The sequence below is a fragment of the Sus scrofa genome, chromosome 14 (genome assembly GCF_000003025.6).
Source record: "Sus scrofa isolate TJ Tabasco breed Duroc chromosome 14, Sscrofa11.1, whole genome shotgun sequence".
NCBI classification, from domain to species: Eukaryota; Metazoa; Chordata; class Mammalia; order Artiodactyla; family Suidae; genus Sus; species Sus scrofa.
In genome coordinates, this window is record NC_010456.5 from 104,672,842 (window position 1) to 104,690,911 (window position 18,070).

At 43.5% G+C, this 18,070-nt stretch overlaps 1 long non-coding RNA gene across 1 annotated transcript in view; it reads left to right on the forward strand.

Moving 5' to 3' along the window:
• Positions 1-17,642, forward strand: part of LOC110256854 — a 71,238-nt gene extending 53,596 nt beyond the window's left edge. The window contains exons 3-4 of the long non-coding RNA XR_002338906.1: positions 16,024-16,155; positions 17,401-17,642. This is a non-coding gene — a long non-coding RNA (uncharacterized LOC110256854). The remainder of the gene's footprint in view (positions 1-16,023; positions 16,156-17,400) is intronic.

An 18,070-nucleotide genomic window follows, 5' to 3' on the forward strand; every position in this document is an offset into this window, starting at 1 on the left:
TTGTGTTGTTTGTGCAGCTTACATACGGGGTAAAGCAAATAAGATAACTAACCCACTTGGGCTAGGCTGTCTTTCAGCTGGTTTCCAGAGAGTCCTCAATACCATGGAACGTGATTTTATGTTGCATCAACATTTTCTTCATTTGTTATGAGGAGATGGGTTTCTCCTTGGCATTGATGGTGCAGTGTGTAAATGGAAGGGACAATTTAGGCAGACAGTTTAGGACAGGGGGTCAGTCTGAGCAAGGTGTGTTTTTATACAAGTGCTGTTTATTCCCCTTTCTTTTCTGAGGGCTTGGTCTGTGGGGCCACAAGAGGAAGACTACATTTGGTCATTTGTGGAAGCAGAAAGGAAGAGAGGGGGTGAGAAGGTCACGTCCTGTGATGGATGGCTCCTTATGAGTTAAATGAGACCGGCTTTTTGCAAACAGTTTCCCTTTCTCCTGACTTTTACCTTCAAGTTGCCGGGAATCTAGCTCTAGCCAGTTCAGAACACTTTTTAGAAAAATCCCCCAGTGGAGATAGTCTGATGCTGTCCTTCTGTCCTCACTGCTGTGCTTCTCCATACAGGAAGGTCTTGTCCAGTTTAGTCAAGAATTAGTGAAACACTCTGTTTTTTCCTCCAGACATAAATCATCACATTGAATTTCGTGCCTCTGACCAAGAACCAGAATAACAAAGAGCGAGAGAGTGGAACGGAGATTGTGAATCTGGTTGACCTAGTTAAAGGTGGTCTGTCTTCCTGGGGTTGTGAGGATGGAAGGAGAAACAAGGGTCACTGCCTTTGTGGCTGGATGAACCGTGCTGCCCAGATTTTATGGCCTGGTTTCTGGTTGACTTGCCCTCCACAGTGGGACTGCATGTCTCCTGATGAGGCCAGGACTGGAGGGAGTTGGTGGCATTCTTTTCAAGGGCTTGTAAGATAGTGAATAGCGACAGGGGTTTTTGTTCCTTCAGAAAGCATTTGTGGAGAACACACTTCAAGGGAACAACGGGGGCTGGTCAAGCAGAGGTCGGCTGGGAAGAGAAAGAGACTTCTGCAGGAGGCACTAGGAAGTGCAAGCGGGGAATGGGGCCCACGGTCTGGTCTGCACCCCTTTGTCGTGTCTGTACAAGAGTGAGGAGGGGATATGGGTTCTTGAGGGACCAGAGTGTGTGTGGCAGTGACCCCAGAGTAAAAGGAGGATGTATGGGAAAACAAGAAAGGAACAGGATTTCTGAGGGGGCCAAGCTGAGCAGGTCTGTACAGGCTTAGGAAGGGCTGAATTTAGGGTGTGTTTGTGTGGTGGTGATGGAGGTGATGAGCTGGAGGAGACGTCATTTCAGATACACAAAGTCCAACTTTCAGCTCACTATGGAATCTCTGTTCTGTCCTGTGATTTAACTGCCCGGATGGATCTTACTTTGCATTAGTTTTTAGGACCCTCAACAACTGTCCAAAGGTCACTATAGCTAGCAGTTACTTGCCATCTTCTCTGTATCAATACCTCTCTTTCTCCTCTCTCTCTCCATATATGTATATCCTCTAATTTTTAAATAGTCCTTAAAGGTAGTTTATGACTGAGAGAATTGAGGCCCTGAGGCCCGGAGGTTAAATGACTTAACAGGTGTACCCACTAGAAAGTGGCAGGGATGGTCTGGGAACCAATTCCCCTGATATTAGGCCTCAAGGAGAGAAGGTGGTCCATGGTGGAGACAGAAGTAGCTGCTTTGTGGATGGCCATGGCCCACTGTGAGGACTGCTTGGGTCTGTGCCTCCATGCTTTGGGATGGATTTGAGAAGCCCCAGAGACATTCTGGGGTGACATCCTTGGCCAAGTGCATCCTAGCATCGTTTCTGCAACCACAACAGGCAAAGTTTTGAGTCTGGATTCCTGTCCAGCAGGACTTTGTGGAAAGGGATAAAGATCTTTTTTTTTTTGCTATTTCTTGGGCCGCTCCTGCGGCATATGGAGATTCCCAGGCTAGGGGTCCAATCGGAGCTGTAGCCACCGGCCTACACCAGAGCCACAGCAACACAGGATCCGAGCCGCATCTGCAAACTACACCACAGCTCATGGCAATGCCGGATCGTTAACCCACTGAGCAAGGGCAGGGATCGAACCCGCAACCTCATGGTTCCTAGTCGGATTCGTTAACCACTGCGCCATGACGGGAACTCCAGGAATAAAGCTCTTTTTAAAGGGACTCATTAAGTCCAGGATAATTTGTGAGACCTGTCAGGGACGAGAAAAGAAAATGTAAAAACCAAGCTCAGTTCGCTTTGCACGTTCCATGTCTGCTCTGTTCTCAGCAGCTGGCCAAGGTGATGCTGAAGGCAGTGGCTCAGGTAGCCACGTTTGGATTGTGCCATCCATCCTTCACAGTAGAGCTGATTGGATGTGAAGGTTGCTGAGTTCTGAACCTGGCTGAAGAAAATAAGTTGTGCCATTTGGGAGGAGGATTTGGCTTTGGGAACCTGAGCAACTTGAGTGAGTGTGCAGAAGAAATTGAAAATGAAAAGGCAGGATTTGGAGAAGTAGAGAGAAATGGGAAGCCATTCTAGATAATGAGAACAGCGTGGTCAAATTCACAAAGGTGACAAGGCCTTTCCACTCTGGGGGATGATCAGTGACCACTTCTCCTGGAGTGGAAGGTTGATGCAGGGGAGTGGTAGGAAGTGGGGAGGAGGCAGAGTTGGGGGTGACCCTCAGATGCCAGGCTAAGGATGTTGGGCTGTAGGTTATGGAGAACTCTTGAAAGTGAGGGATGAGCAAGGAAGGCAGGAAGTATATTTTCAGACAATGAACCTTGCAACAGTGTGCCGAACAGACTGAAGGATAGGAATGTGGTAACTAATTAATGTCAGGCAATAATCAAATGTCATAATCACAGTTTGGGATGCTGATTAAGCTGACGCAAAGATGATCATTATAGGAATAACTTGTGTCTCTGCTCCCTCCTCTATTCTCAAACTGATTGCAGGTTTCTATTTATTTACCACATATTATTTGAGTCTTCTAGCCGTGTGCCTGTCCCTCTGTTCAGCACCAGCAGCCTTCTGTTTCATATAGTTATTTATATGTCTGTCTCCACCACTATAGCACCTCCCTGAGGAATCCAAATTTCCAATTGGAGTCTGTTTCCTAGAGCATGCCTGGACTAAGATTACTGGAGCCAAGGAGATCTCTATCAAAGAAATAGCAACCCTGCCTCCTAGTTCCTGAACTTGGCTTCCAGGGTGGAATCTATTATTAAATAAATAAGGTATTAACCAAATCAAACAACTTTTAATGACCCAGAAAAAATAATTCAATTCACAGAGAAAAGTAAAGAGAAGAGCAGCCATCTCAGCAACACAGCTCCCAGTGGAGTCCAAGCATGCTGGTAGCAGTGTGATTTCACAGTTAATCTTGCAAGAAACCCTTGCAGTTTCCTGGAGACGAGGCCCACCTGCCCTCCAGACTTGGTTTACTTGTGTTCATAGATAAGAAAGAGAGCTTGAGGTCATCCTTCTTTTCTTCAGTATGAACTAAACCGCACTGAGTGTCAGGGACTGTGTTAGGCCTTGAGGATGCAAGACAAAGAGGTCTCTCTCAGTCTTTGGGTTGCAGATGTTCCAAGTAATCCAGTGTGAACAGGGGTCCCCTGGAGGCTGATTCAGAGGACAGCTTAGGAAAGAACCATCAGTTCTGCTGTTGGGAAAGTTCAGGGTTCCAGGAAGGCTTCTGTGGGGAGATCAATTTCAAACTAGGACTTCGCGGATGAGAAAATCAGGTGGAATGGAGTGAAGAGAAGAGCATTTTAGGTAGGAACAAAGACAAAGAGGGGCTCAAGGTTTGTTGGTTGGTTGGTTTTAGCAGGGCTGCTACTGGCATTTTGGCCAGGACTGTTCTAAGACACTGGCTACTCCCCAATTATACTGCACAGTTTATATGCCTTCCCTACCTAGAACCCCAGCATGACAGTCAAAGCTTTCCAGACATTTCCAGAGACCCAGGGGAAGGAGGAGTGGGTGAGGGTATGTGTGTGATTCAGTGCCACATGGCATGAGAACCACTGGAGGGAGTGCTAGAGACTTGATGGGGTGGGGGGTGGGCACCATATTTTATAGACCCTTGTTTGAGGAAGGTTGGGCCTTTTCCTTAGAGTGTGGGAACCAGTGCAAATTCTGGGCAAGGGAGGGATCTGTGTTTATAAAGCTCATGCTGACCTCAGAGTGAGGAGTAGATTGGAAAAGGTAGAGGCTGAAAAATCCAAAGTAGATTCCCTCCCTCCGTCCTTCCTTCCTTTCTTGTGGACATATTTTTTTTCTAACACACAATTAGTAAGTTTGTTATTCTCTGCTTTTCCTTGGCCATTCACGTAGGAATTTCAAAGGATGGAGCATCTCTCCCATGAACTTCCATGCTGCCTGGAAAACTGCTTTCCTGAAATGGTTGTAAATGATCTCAGCTGTTATACCCAGGTCTTGTGCTTTGTCTAATCTTTACTTGTGAGGCAGGAACTGTTGTACCTACTATAGGGATGACAAAACTGAGGCTCAGAGGTCTGAATTTAAATTCTGCTCTTAATCACTCTACTATAGTGACTGGGGAGTTTTGGTTGGCATTTTATGATTAATTTAAAAAAAAATCAGGAGTTCCCATCTTGGCACAGTGGAAACGAATCTGCCTAGGAACCATGAGGTTTCAGGTTCAATCCCTGGCCTCACTCAGTGGGTTAAAGATCCGGCATTGCCGTGAGCTCTGGTATAGGTCGTAGACGTGGCTTGGATCTGGTGTTGCTATGGCTCTGGTGTAGGCCAGCAGCAACAGCTCTGATTAGACCCCTAGCCTGGGAACCTCCATATGCCATGCACGTGGCCCTAAAAATGCAAAAGACAAAAAAATTACAATAAAAAATAAATCAGCCCTGTGGTCCCCAAGGAACATCTCTGAAAGCTTGGGACTGGTTCTTTTGCCTTGCTTTTCTCCTTTCCATCCACTTTCAGAGATCCTGGAAACCACCTCCTGTAATCCTCAGCTCTGGGCCACCATGCTTTCGTGATCACCTTTGCCTGATGTAAGAGGCCTAGGCCTTCGGTTCCCCTTGGGGTAAAAATTATTTTACTGAAAATCACTCACTGCCCCCAACATCTTTAGCCAAGATGTTCTCATTTTCTCAGAGCCAGAATAAACTGGCAGGGTGCTAGAGTCAACGCCGGCTGGGTCCCACGTGTGCTTCCGCTGGCCGAGGAGTGATAGACCAGGCGCGGCATCCTTCAACTCAGACTTTCTGCGGGCCTGATTTATTGCTCTCGTCTCTTGCTCTGGCTTTTTGCTAAGATTCCCTTCCAAAAGCTTCGCTGCCGATCCAGGATTGTCCATGTGCGTTTTCACTTTGCCATTGTTGATGGAGAGCTTTGGGTAAATGCCCTGACACCGTCCACTCGGGCCTTATCTGCAGGAGCCATCTTTAATCTGTCAAAACCCAGGTGGACTCACATGCTACACAAGGTGGCGCCTGTCCAAAGCCACTTCCACCCCCTTCCCTTGCTCTGGCCTCATGGCGGCTGCACAACCAGCTTCAGAAGCTTGAGGACATGGCCTAGCCTCTCTGTGAATTCTGACCCAGCAGGTCTCCTAGTACACTCTCTGGTCAATTGCATCAGAGATCTCTTTTGTGAAAAAAAATGCAATAATGTTTTCTAAAGAGAACCAGAGTAGCCATTTATTTTGGCTCCACCCTATCGATTCAAGGAAAACTCTTCTCTCTTCTTTAAATTGTCCCTGGAGTCGACAGGGTTTCTGTGCTCTCCTGTTCGCCCAGGGCAAACCCCCTTCCATCTGACTCCTCTGGATCACATTTGCCAAAGTGGGAAAGCACTCAAGCAAAATATCTTCCCCAGAATTAGTGAAAGACTCCCTTTAAGGATAGTTAATAAAAATCAGGCATCTCTTTTGGTGTAATTTTTCATTTCAAAAGCCAAAGCATAGCCTTACTTTTAAGACATGCAAGCAGCAGAAGGTTTGCGCTGGGTGGGTTGAAGGTTTCCTCCCAGACGCCTGGAGCTCTGGAGTTCCCACTTTGAGAAGCTGTCTGTGTGCATGTCTGACTCCTCTCCCACATAGTTCACATTTTCCTGTCATTGCAATGTCACTCCAGCTGCACTGTACGCAACTAGTATTTTTATTTTTGACCTTTGGAATTTTTCCCCTCCTAACACCTACAGACAGTAGAGCCGGACTATGATTCTTTGTGGAAAAAAAAATTATCTTGTGTTTCCCCAAAGTGCAGAGTGTCTGAGACTGGTCTCAGGATCTGCTTGTAGCAGCAGCTGCCACTCAAGCCTTGTTCTTTACGGTGGTGGGGAGGGCAGGTATGTGTAGTTTGAAAGAATTCTCAAGCTGATTTTGATAAACACCATCCCAGTCCCCTGAGAGTCTCCGGTCTAAATAGAGGCACAACTATTTGCCCCATTTGAGTCAACTCACAGGACTTTCAGGCAAGGTTTTACCTCTGAAACCATTTCATAGTTTTGATATGGTCAAAATGGTTGAACTGGTTATGTATGGGTGTCTGAATAGGCTTTATTTCAAGTTCTTCCGTCTTTCTGGGAATCTTCTTAACTGTTCCCACAGTTTCTGCTCCATGGGGCATAAATTCCTTGGGATGATGTTGACAAAATTGTGAAGCATTTGGTGTCAGGTTCTTCATCTGTAAAATGGGAGGGATGGGTACCTGGCACTGCTGTGAGGGCTGGAGGCAGGGTATGTATGCCATCCATCATGGTGCCTGGAATATAGTGGGGCACTCAATAAATGACTGCTGAAACCAAGATGATGATGGTGATATTTACAACGGAGAGTAAAACAGCCTGAGTTTGCTTCTCTCCAACACATTCAATCTCTATGGGCAAGGAAACCTGAGATTCCCCAAACGGAAAACAAGGGTGACAATAGATTGAGCTTCATTGCCATGGTATGGGGTTAGATGCCTTTGTGAGCTCTTTCATCTCAGTGTTCTGAGATGACACCAGTAGTCCCATTTCAAAAATGAGGAGACTGAGTCCAAAGAGGCTGTTAATACGTCAGTCAAGGTTCTTGGTTGCAAGTGACTGATTGAAGCAGAAAGGGAATTTGTGGAAAGGCTATCAGGGAGCCCACAGAGTCCTTGGGAGAGTTACGGGACAGGCTTAGAAATCAAGGCAGGAGTAGGCTCAGAATAAATGCTTTCAGGACAACAGCCAAATCCACACAGCAGAGCTGTTCACCAAAACCACTAACCCTGGACTCTGGGAGCTGCCGCCGTCAGTGCAGCCGTTTAGAGGCTGGATGTTGCTGTCACTGCTGCTGCTGAAAGAATTCTTTCTTCATCTTGTTCACGAGTCCCTAGTTCCTGATTCTAACCTGAGATGGGTATCTGCTTATCCTAGTTGGGGTCACAAGCTCCCATCCTACTGCAGGGGAAGCAGGGAAGATGACTATCTGGCTTTGGGAGAAGAGAAAACACTCTTCTAAGGTGCATTTGGTGAGGAATTTCCCCAAATGGAGAAAGGGAATCAGACGCTAGGGTGGCCCAAGCATTAAATACCTATCTCGTTGAGAAATCGGGATTTGTGGCCAACCTGGACACACCTGAACCTCCCTTACTTCGACCTTCTGCAGGCGGTGTGAAGTCCTATTTGCCTTCTCCAAGTCAGATATTTCACTGTTGCCAAACCAAACCCCAGGTTCTTTCCCGCAACAGGTATTTTCTTGGTCTGTATAAATATTGGTGCTTATAATCAACAAAACACATGTTAATAGCTCCAAGGAAAACTGTGGTACCCAAATACATGAGGAGGACTGAAAGCTGAGGATCCCTGAAAGCACAATCTTTGACTTGTGGAGTCATGAGAGATTTGGATGGAAAGCATTCCTGAGTTGGCTAACCCACCTCTTCACCCATAGAGGAGAAAAGGACCTGAGAGATACCATCTCCTGTCACTGATGACTTGTGGGACTCAGTAGCCCCACCCGGCCCTAGAATCTCAACTCCTGGATCACTCAGAAGGAAAGAGGCAAACTTCCTTCAAGGATAAACTAAAACCAACAGATAAAGTCAAATTTGGTATCACCTTTCTGGGGGGCATTTGGACAGTATGCGTCAAGAGCTTCAAAAATGTATTTTTGATACACTAATTTATCTTTTAGGAGTTCCCGTTGTGGCACAGTGGAAACGAATCTGACTAGGAACCATAGGTTGGGGGTTCCATCCTTGGCCTCTCTCAGTGGGTTAAGGATCCGGTGTTCCCGTGCGCTGTGGTGTAGGTTGCAGACGTGGCTTGGATTGGATGTTGCTGCGGCTGTGGGGTAGACTGGCAGCTGTAGCTCCGATTCAACTTCTAGCCTGGTAACCTCCATATGCCACAGGTACAGTCCTAAAAAGCAAAATAAAAAAAATAAATAAAATAATTTCTCTTTTAGGACTCAAGCCTGGGGAAATATAGACAAAGGTGGAGAAAAAGCTGATGTTCTGGGATATTTGTTTATAACAGGGTAATGTGAGCTAGAAAAGTATTGATCTTGATTTTTAAAAATGCATGCCTATACCCATGTATATCCACATCAAAATCCTATTAAGAAATATACCAAAAAGTGAGTTGCAAGATTATCTCTGGGTAGAAGAATGATCGTTGACTTTAAGTGTTATTTTTATGTTTTCTTGGGATTTCTAGAACTCTCTTCAATATGTGCTTCTTCTATAATTAGAAAAATACTATGTATTACTTTTTTAAAAATTCCTTCAGATAATACCATCTTCAAAGAAACCAAAGAGAAAAAAGTTAAACCCATTTTTAGGGGGGCAGGGCTGCTCCCTCCATCCCTAGAGGCCTTCTGGGCAGAGGGCAAATTAAAACCTGAAAGTTTAAAGTCAATCAGTTTGTCTTCATGGGCCCTTGTTGGGGAAAACTTCAGTCATTTCCCTTGCCTGGCACTCTTGTGGTCAGAGAATGAAATCCAATCATGGGGTCAGTTGGGTTTATACATTCCATGGCAAACCAATTTGGCCATTTCTCTGCATTTCCCAAAAGTTCTCTGACTTCCTAGACAGGAATTGTGAACACAGGGAGACCTTTATGCTGGTTGTTGCAGCACATCTGGTTTACGGCGTGTTCCAGATGGGATCCTTTCATCTGGGGAGAGGGGCAGAAGCGGACACAGGAGCCTCTGTAGGCCCAAGGAACTTCCTCCGTGGAGGCTCTAGTTTTTGGTGAAGTGTTTCCAGTTAAGATGTAAGTCTGTCACATTGGAGTCACAGTGTCCTTTAACTTTAGGAGCATGTGCTTTTTATTAGATGTTGCCCACCTGACCTTTAGTTTCAATGCTCAGCCTAAAGATCTTTTGCACAAGCTATTGGTTGGTTTCTGACACCATCATGCATTACATGAATATTCATTGAGCATCTATTATAGGCCCTGCACTGAGGACACAGAGATGAACAATACAGATGGGATCTCTATTACTTAGGGAGCTCACTTCTTCTGGGAAGAGGATACTTTGCCCTCATATGTCTTCTTGCACTTGAGGGCAGACTTTCTACCCTTACTAACCTCAGTCTGTTATTTGGTCTATACCTAGCCTCTGATCATACCAACACTCCATCACCTTAGACATGCCAGGGTGGAAATAAAACCCTAGACAATGCTCAAGTATACAAGCCCAAGAACAGTGAAAGGAAAGATACTGCTGGAGGAGGGTGAGTGACTGGGTTCATGCAGAGGCTCAGAAGAAAAGGATGAGATGATTGAGTGGCCAATACCAACAAGGGCAGAGGAACAAAGGAAGTAAGGAGGGCTGCAATGTAGGTGCCACTGCAGCCATGTTGGGCCTTGGTTAATCTGAAGCATGGAGACCATGCCCAATCTCTTTCCAGGATTGTCTCCCTGCTGTGCCTTTGCCCACTGCACTGTTCTTTCATTCTTCATTCTCTGCTGAAACTCTGGGGGAAAGGAAGCCAGACCCATTCTCCCCTTTCTCTACTTACTACCAAACTCCTCTTTTTTCTTACCCCAACAGCCTAAATATTCCTACTGAGCATTTTCTAGACAACCAGCCCAAAGGGGCTTGGCCAACCCTCATGTCTCATCACAGGACACTTCTCTTTATCCAGAAACCAAACAGCCAGAAGCCTAACCACTGAAAGCTCACAGTCCTCTACAAAAGTAAATGCTATTTAGAATGACTCTGAGACTTCTCACGAACTTAACATGCCATTTAATTTATTAAGGAGAAATGAAATGGTGCTTTGAAAAGTTGTTGGCTTACATGTTTGGTGCCACTCTTCAATTAAAAAAAAAAAGAAAGCTAACATGCATATGCTTTTATATCCAGGATCTCGCATTGTCCAGGCAAAAAACGTGGTTAAAATTAGGAAGCTTTCTGGAAATGAAGGGACCCCTGAGGGATACTGAAGCAACAGTGAGGATCCATGACCACCTCTGGGCCTCAAGGAGGAGGAGGGACCAGTGTCTGAGGAGGTCAGGGAGAGCTGGAGCCATAGCACGGGGAGCTAGTGGGAGCCAGTCTTAGGGAAGTGCATTGTCTGCCAGAATTCGGGTGTTGAAGCAGAATAGGAGCAGAGAAGAAATACCCTGACCTCTTTCTCCTCCCACCCCCTAATTTCCATTGGCTAAACTCAACCAGAAGCCAGATGGCCAAAGGGAAAGGTCAAAGGAGGCAGATGATACAGTCCCTAGAGGTCAGCCTCCAGGGACACAGAATGGGGTAGAGAAAAGTAGAGAGTGGATTGGGTGGGGTAGGGGTGAGTGGAATTCAGAGAATAACTGGCATAGGTAGTAACTCCTTCCCATACCCAGAATATGGAATTACTCAGAGCATTGTTTTCCATCACTCTTACTAAATGTCATTTTATTGGTCAAACCTCCCAAGAGCTGTGGGTTTGTTTTGCTTTCTTTTCTTTTTCCCTCCCACAAATACTTTCTGAAAGATATGGCTGGTTATCCCTGTAACAGTAACATTTTCATTTATTGAAAAATATTTATTGGGTACTTACTATGTACCAGATACTATTGGAAAAGACACCACATTTGCTCCCTTCTCATCATTCTCATTCATGGGGATCATTTCACTTCCTATTTTTCAACAAAAATTCAAATAATCATTACCATTTGGACCAGTATTTGTATAACCACATCTGCTTTATTTTTTGGTAAATCTCAGTTTTGTTTGAATTGACAGTCTGTCTTGGACAACTGAACCCCAAGCATCTCTGAATCTAACAAAGTTTACAGCTTTTTTCTGGACTATAACTCAAGTTTTTGGTGGCTCCATATATTTATTTTTAAATGAGGAGGCAGTTCTTTTGGTTCTGGAAAGAACTTTCAAAATTAAAGTTATTCTCATTAAATGTAGATAATACTTTTATATGAAAAAAAGTCCTTTTCAAATCAGTGGTATTCAAAATTTTTGGCTGCATCCCACAATAAAAAATTTATTATATATATTATATATCCCAATCCAGCTTTATGAAACAATACTCACCATTACCTTGTTTGAAGCATTCTGTTTCTTTCTATTCAACTCTCTCTCTCTCTCCTTTTTTTAAAAGGGCCACAGCCATGGCATATGGAAGTTCCCAGGCTAGGGGTCAAATCAGAGTTGCAGCTGCCAGCCTACACCACAGCCACAGCAACAAGGAAGGATCCAAGCTGTGTCTGCAAACTACACCACAGCTCAAAGCAATACCAGATCCTTAACCCTCTGAGCAGAGCTAGGGATCAAACCCACATCCTCATGGATACTGGTCAGGTTGATTACCACTGAGCCACAACGGAAACTCCAATCTTGTTTTTTTTAAATGCTGATAGTAATGAACTAAGTTGATTTTACAGTGTATTAGTGGATTGCACTCTGCAGTTTGGAAAACATTGGCCTACATAATAACTTGAAACTCTTTTTAAAATAGACCTAGCACTAGAATCTCTATTTAAAGGATGGTTAAGATGTCCTACCTGTTTATTTTTCAGTCATCAACAAATGTGTCAGTCTCACCATTTTCCTCTGATTTGAAGAACTCCAAACTGGTCTGATGAGCAGCTCTTCTCTATCTGCGGAAGGGTCGTGCCAGTTTTGCTTGTAGTTGGAACTGATTGGCAACAGAGATGAGCAGCTGGGCTTACCAAGAAGTCATCTTCATAAACACAACCCATGTTTTTTATTTTTATTTTTTTGTCTTTTTGCCATTTCTTGGGCCGCTCCCTCGGCATATGGAGGTTCCCAGGCTAGGGGTTGAATTGGAGCTGTAGCTGCCAGCCTACGCCAGAGCCACAGCAACGCGGGATCCGAGCCGCGTCTGTGACCTACACCGCAGTTCATGGCAACGCCGGATCCTTAACCCACTGAGCAAGGCCAGGGATCGAACCCGCAACCTCATGGTTCCTAGTCGGATTCGTTAACCACTGCGCCACTACGGGAACTCCAACCCATGTTTTTCGCTTGTTTGTTTTAACCTGAGGAAATCTGCTTGACTTGCAGTTTTGGGAGGAATGTTTTCTTTGCAAAGACAGTACAAGTGGTCCTGGATGGTCCCCTGACTCATTGCCGAGGGGTTGGGGGGATTTAGATGGGAATAGTTCTCTCCCACCACTGACTACATGGGAGGAGGGGCATGGGAGTTAAAGTTATTCATCAGGCACTTAACCATGTGCTGAGGACATTCTATACATTATCTCATTTGAGTCTTATAACAATCCAGTGACTAGGTGTTACTCTCTTCATTTTAGGATGGAGGGAAATATTACTGCTATTTAGACAGGAGGAAACAGAAGTTCAGAGAAGTTTCATAACTTTCTGAAGCTCCCACAGGTAGTGTGTAGCAGAGCTAGAAATCAGTTTGATCTCTAACTCGCAATACTATAAAACTTCCTTTGTTTCTGATTTGGAAAGAGGAATAGGTAAAATAATTCTTTTGGCTACTGGGGCATTAGATGTGAGATTTGGGAGTGGAGGTTTGCTTCTAGTATCTGGGGTTGCCTTGGGAGAGATACCATCCCTGTGTTCAGAGTCCTCAGTTAAAATTTAGAGTTCAGGAGTTCCTATCTTGGTGCAGTGGAAATGAATCCAACTAGGAACCATGAGTTTGGGGGTTCGCTCCCTGGCCTCGCTCAGTGGGTTGAGGATCTGGCATTGCTGTGGCTATAGTGTAGACCAGCGGCTACAGCTCTGATTAGACCCCTAGCTTAGGAACTTCCATATGCTGCAAATATGGCTCTAAAAAAGCAAAAAAAAAAAAAAAAAAAAATTAGAATTCACACAAGGAAATAATTGGAAACTAGAGGGCAGAGGTGTAACAGAAAGAAATAATTGGAAACGAGGGAAACTAATATTATCATTCATCTTGATAGTAAAAACAACATACTTCAATCATTCATAACATGGTCTCTATGAAAAAAAATTTTAAAGCACGTCTGGTTCCAAATAACATAGTTGAGGAATACACTTAATTTTTGAACTGGTGAATTCATGCATTTAATGTATGCAAAGTGTGATTCCATGGCTGGTTGTTTTCTCCCCCCAGATGATAATGTGTTATGCATTTACATAGTTGGAGATAGAGAATTGGGAACTATGGAAATAAAGCAACATCATAGGCTTCTACTATAAAAGTTAGAGTAGATACAGAATAAAGTGGGAGAGAATTGCTTCAGGCCCTTCAGGGAAAAACAGGTGTTGAGACTTTTATGTATTTAAAAAAAAAAAGACAGTAACATATTTGGTAGTTTGAGAACCAAGAAAGAATCATCAGGTACATCAAGGGCATTGTGACTTTTAGCCAATTTAGAGGCTAAATAATGTTAACATCTTATAGGCTTCAGTGGTCTTAACACATATTATAAGGACCTTCTTTGCATCTTTGCTTAAATGAGCCAAAGCAACAAGTTTATAGTCAATATCAGAGATTAAAAACACCTTTTTGGAACTTAAGACTCTTTCATTTTCTCTATGTGATGTTGTTACAGTTATGTTTAAGTGAATTAACTGGAGATTTTAAACCCAATGGATATGTGCCTGTCCTATATAAACATTGGTAAAATATCTCTTAGGGTTTTAGCTTTCCAGGACTTAAATTGTCCATGAAATAACTGTTTTGCTCATTACATTAGCAAGAAAGAAACCAAGGTGGATCAGTTGATGATTATAAGTTGAGATGAGGGTGAGAGTAGGGCTCCTTTTGACACTTGCCCCCCAAAATTAAACATGGACAATAAAATTACAAAAAAAAGAAAAAAATCACATACCATTATAAAATTCTTAAATTACCTAAATACTACAAGTTCCAAAGTTGTGGACTCACAGAATCAAACACTTGTAGTGGCCTAGGAAATAATATGTATCCTAAAAAAATGCAACGCTGATCCTTAGCTCAGCAGGTTAAGGATCCAGTGTTGTCACTGCAGAGCCTTGGGTTGCTGCTGTGCTGTGGGTTCAAGCCTGCCCCGGGAATTTCCACATGCCACAGGTGTGGCCAAAAAAGAAAAAAAAAATTCCAGTGGCTTTGGAAACTTCTTTTATGTTGCTACACAGAGAGATGCCCCAAAGATTTGTGATAAAAAGAGTTGAAACCATGGTTCTGTGAAGACTTCGCCTTTGAAAACCATTCATAATGACTTTCTGCTTGGTTTTGTCTTTGAGAACAAAGATGTTTCCTTTAGATGTGACACATCGAGGAGACAGAGGGAAGGTCAGCATCCTATGCATAGCATCCTTCCAGTGTCCAGCCTAGGTCTTCTGTCTTGGGGGATGGACCACTGTGGTTCTTTCTATAAGCTGTTGATTTGAAACCAAATACTGAGGAACCAATATTATGTTCTCACCAAAGTTAGTATTAAGGACTAGGAACCATTTCCCTGGGTAAGACACACTATCTGACAGGTGGGTTCTGGATTCTCCAAATAGGTTCCATTTTCTTCCCTGTCTGTGGTCTTGGTGCCTGTGTAGGGAAAAGGACAGAAAACCAGGTTTGAGGCCAACATGAAGCAATGACTGATTTGCAGGGGGAGTTAGAAGAGTCGGCTCTCACTAAATGGGATTTGCTCTCTTCCAACTGGATGTGCACAAGAGTTGGTTTTTTAAAAAGTATTAACTTCTTTTTTTTCTCCTTCAAGCTTAGCCAGAGACCTCATGGAGGTCTAAACCCAAGCCAAGCTTGATCTGTTTTAATTCAACCACTGTTGATTTATGGCTTAGCAAAAAATGTCTGAGAATTTTCTTAAGCTAAAAAAAAATTTTTTTTACCCTGACTCTCTCACATCTCAAATACAGTTGAAGGGATATTTCTCAGACTTTGAAAAGACAAAGCCATCTTGGGAATGGAAGGGAGCTTTCAAAGTTTCAAATCCCAATAAGAAATCCTATGATCATTTATATACAAGTGAATACAAATATATGGAAAAGCCATATGACACTTTAAGTACGTTCGTTTGCTTCCTCTCGAATAGAGATGGGAAGAGAATCAACCCAAGGCCGAAGGGGAGGTATGGGGTGGTTGGGAGCATTCTCAGAGTTGCTGTCTCGTGCTGCAGGAGGGACATGAAATTCCTCTTCTTTCTTTTATCTCCTCTTCCTCTTCTTACCACCCCCTGCCCCATTCCAAAAGCAAAACCCCTCCCCACAAACAAATAAAAAAGTCTCTCATTGTCCAGGCAGAAAACAATCCATGGTGGGTTTTCTTCCCTACCTGGCTCTGGAATGGGTGTCTTAATACACTCTGAACAGGAACTGGACTGATACGCAATTACCAACCGCAAGAAGAAAACCAATACAAAGCTGCTCATCCCTTCCAGCTCTAACATTTTCTGGGTCTAAGCCAGTTTACAGGGAGCAATCCTTTCTCAGCCTCCAGTAGCATTCAGCCTGTGTAGCATGATTTAACCATTCATTACCTGTGGCTTTCTAGTTCTCACCTTCGGTTTTTTCCTGTGTGAACATCATCTTTCCCAGAGGATTGGAAGCTCAGTGAGAACAAGAACTGATCATATGTTTTTTCTCATTTCCCATAGCCATGGCCTTCAACCTCCCTCCCAAGCTCCCACACGTTAGCCTAGAGACTGTCAGAGACCCCGGCATCAAAGAACATGTGGAAGGAACAAAGGTTAAAAAGTGTCTTTCTTCTTCATACTGGGAGGAACCAGGTATGTAATTGCTGATAATTGCGTCTTCTTCCTGGATGTCTTTGAAAAGCAGGGAAGGGGCCATTCTCTGCCATCATATATTTGTGAAGTGTGTGTTTCTCTACTAAGAGCATCTCTTTGTGAAAAAATTACTGCTTATGCAGCAGCTCTGCTCATGAAGGTTAATATATATCCAAAACTCAGAGCACCTTGGCCCAGACCTAGAATTACTGATTTGACTTCTAATGCTTTAAATTCCTTTCATGGTTTTAGTGTTTCAATTTCACGCTACAATTGACTCCTTGGAGCCAGCACCACATCTGTGCTGTATGTTAGCTTTCTTGCCTCAGACATCATCCTGGTTGCATATCAAGTAATGGATTAATAGTAAGTAGACCTGGCCATAAAAAGAAATGAAATAATGGACCAGAATCATGATTAAGTATTTTTTTAAAAAAGTCCAATTATTGGCATATATACTTTTCACCAAAACATGCCGCCAGGTTTAGGAGTGAATTTATAAGGACAAAATAGCTGACATTTATCAAGCATTTATGTCTTATTACATGTACTGTGCAAAGCACTCCATGAACATGTAGCCCTCAGAACAATTTTAGGAGTCATTGCTATTTACAATTGGGTACTATTGTTGTTTAATATATCACCAATACTCAGTATGACTCATTTGGTCACATGGGTTAATGATGATGTTTTTGTATGTTATACTGCATGAAGACTAGAGTTTTTTTAAACTTTGGCTTTGGATTCTTTCTTTTTATCGAAGAATAGTGGGTCTACAATGTTGTGTCCTAGTGTTGATCATCTATCTCATCTGTGTTTGTTACATTAGTTGCTGTAAGATAAAAGTACCCAAGACCAGGGCGTAAAGAACAAAAACATTTACTTCTCTGTCATGTAAAAGTCCAGGAGGCAGGTTTCAGGTTGGCTAGTAGCTACACTCCACATGGCCATTCAGGGACCTTGGTTCCTTCCATATTTTTCCTCCATCATCTCTTAGGTATGGCCTAATGTTAAGGTATTGGACCAGTAGTGATGTACATCATTTCTACCGACATGGACAAAACTTGGTAGTGCAGCCACATCTAACTTCAGAGGATCCAGGTGTATGGCTACAGTTCTGTCACTATGAAAAAATGGGTGAATAAAATTTTGTGAGTAGCTATGTTCACCACAGTCTTCAATAAGCATATTGTAAACAATTGGAGAGCTAGGCCACTGTCTTATTCACATTCACCTCAATGACAGGATGAAATACCTGCTACGAAAATAACAAACGCTTGGCTCATGCACCAGCTCTCCCTACTCTGGTGCTAATGGCAGACATCACTAATCAAGCATGGACCTCTTTCCTGCTGAACCTGGATGTGCCCTCAGAATCCTTTGTAACACAAGTGCCTCTGGAAGCTACTATCAATCAATGGGAGTTTGCACAAGATTTGAATCCTATTAGCCATTCATGATTGTAGGTATTCAAATATTGAATAAAGGGAAGAAAGAACCATGGTAGTTTTCCCCTTATTCCTTAGAAAGAGATAGGTTGGTTGCTGTGGTGATTTTAAAGTATGTCTACAAATTCTTTGATATATCTTTCTCCAAAAGGTAGAGTTTAATTCCCCTCCCCTTGAATGTGGGCCCTTGGTGACTTCCTTATAACAGATAGAATGTGGTAAAAGGAATGCTATGTAGCTTCTAAGACTATCATAAAAAGGATATAGCTTGCACCTGCTCACTCTAGGGGAGGCCAGGCATCATATCACAAGGACAGTTCAAGCACCTTTTTAGAGAGGTCCATGTAGAGAGGACCTAGGACCTCCAGCCAATAACCTTTATCCATTTACCAATCAGGTGAGTAAGCCACCTTGAAATGGGCTCCTCCAGCCCCAGTCAAATCTTCAGAGGATGCAGCCTCGGCTAT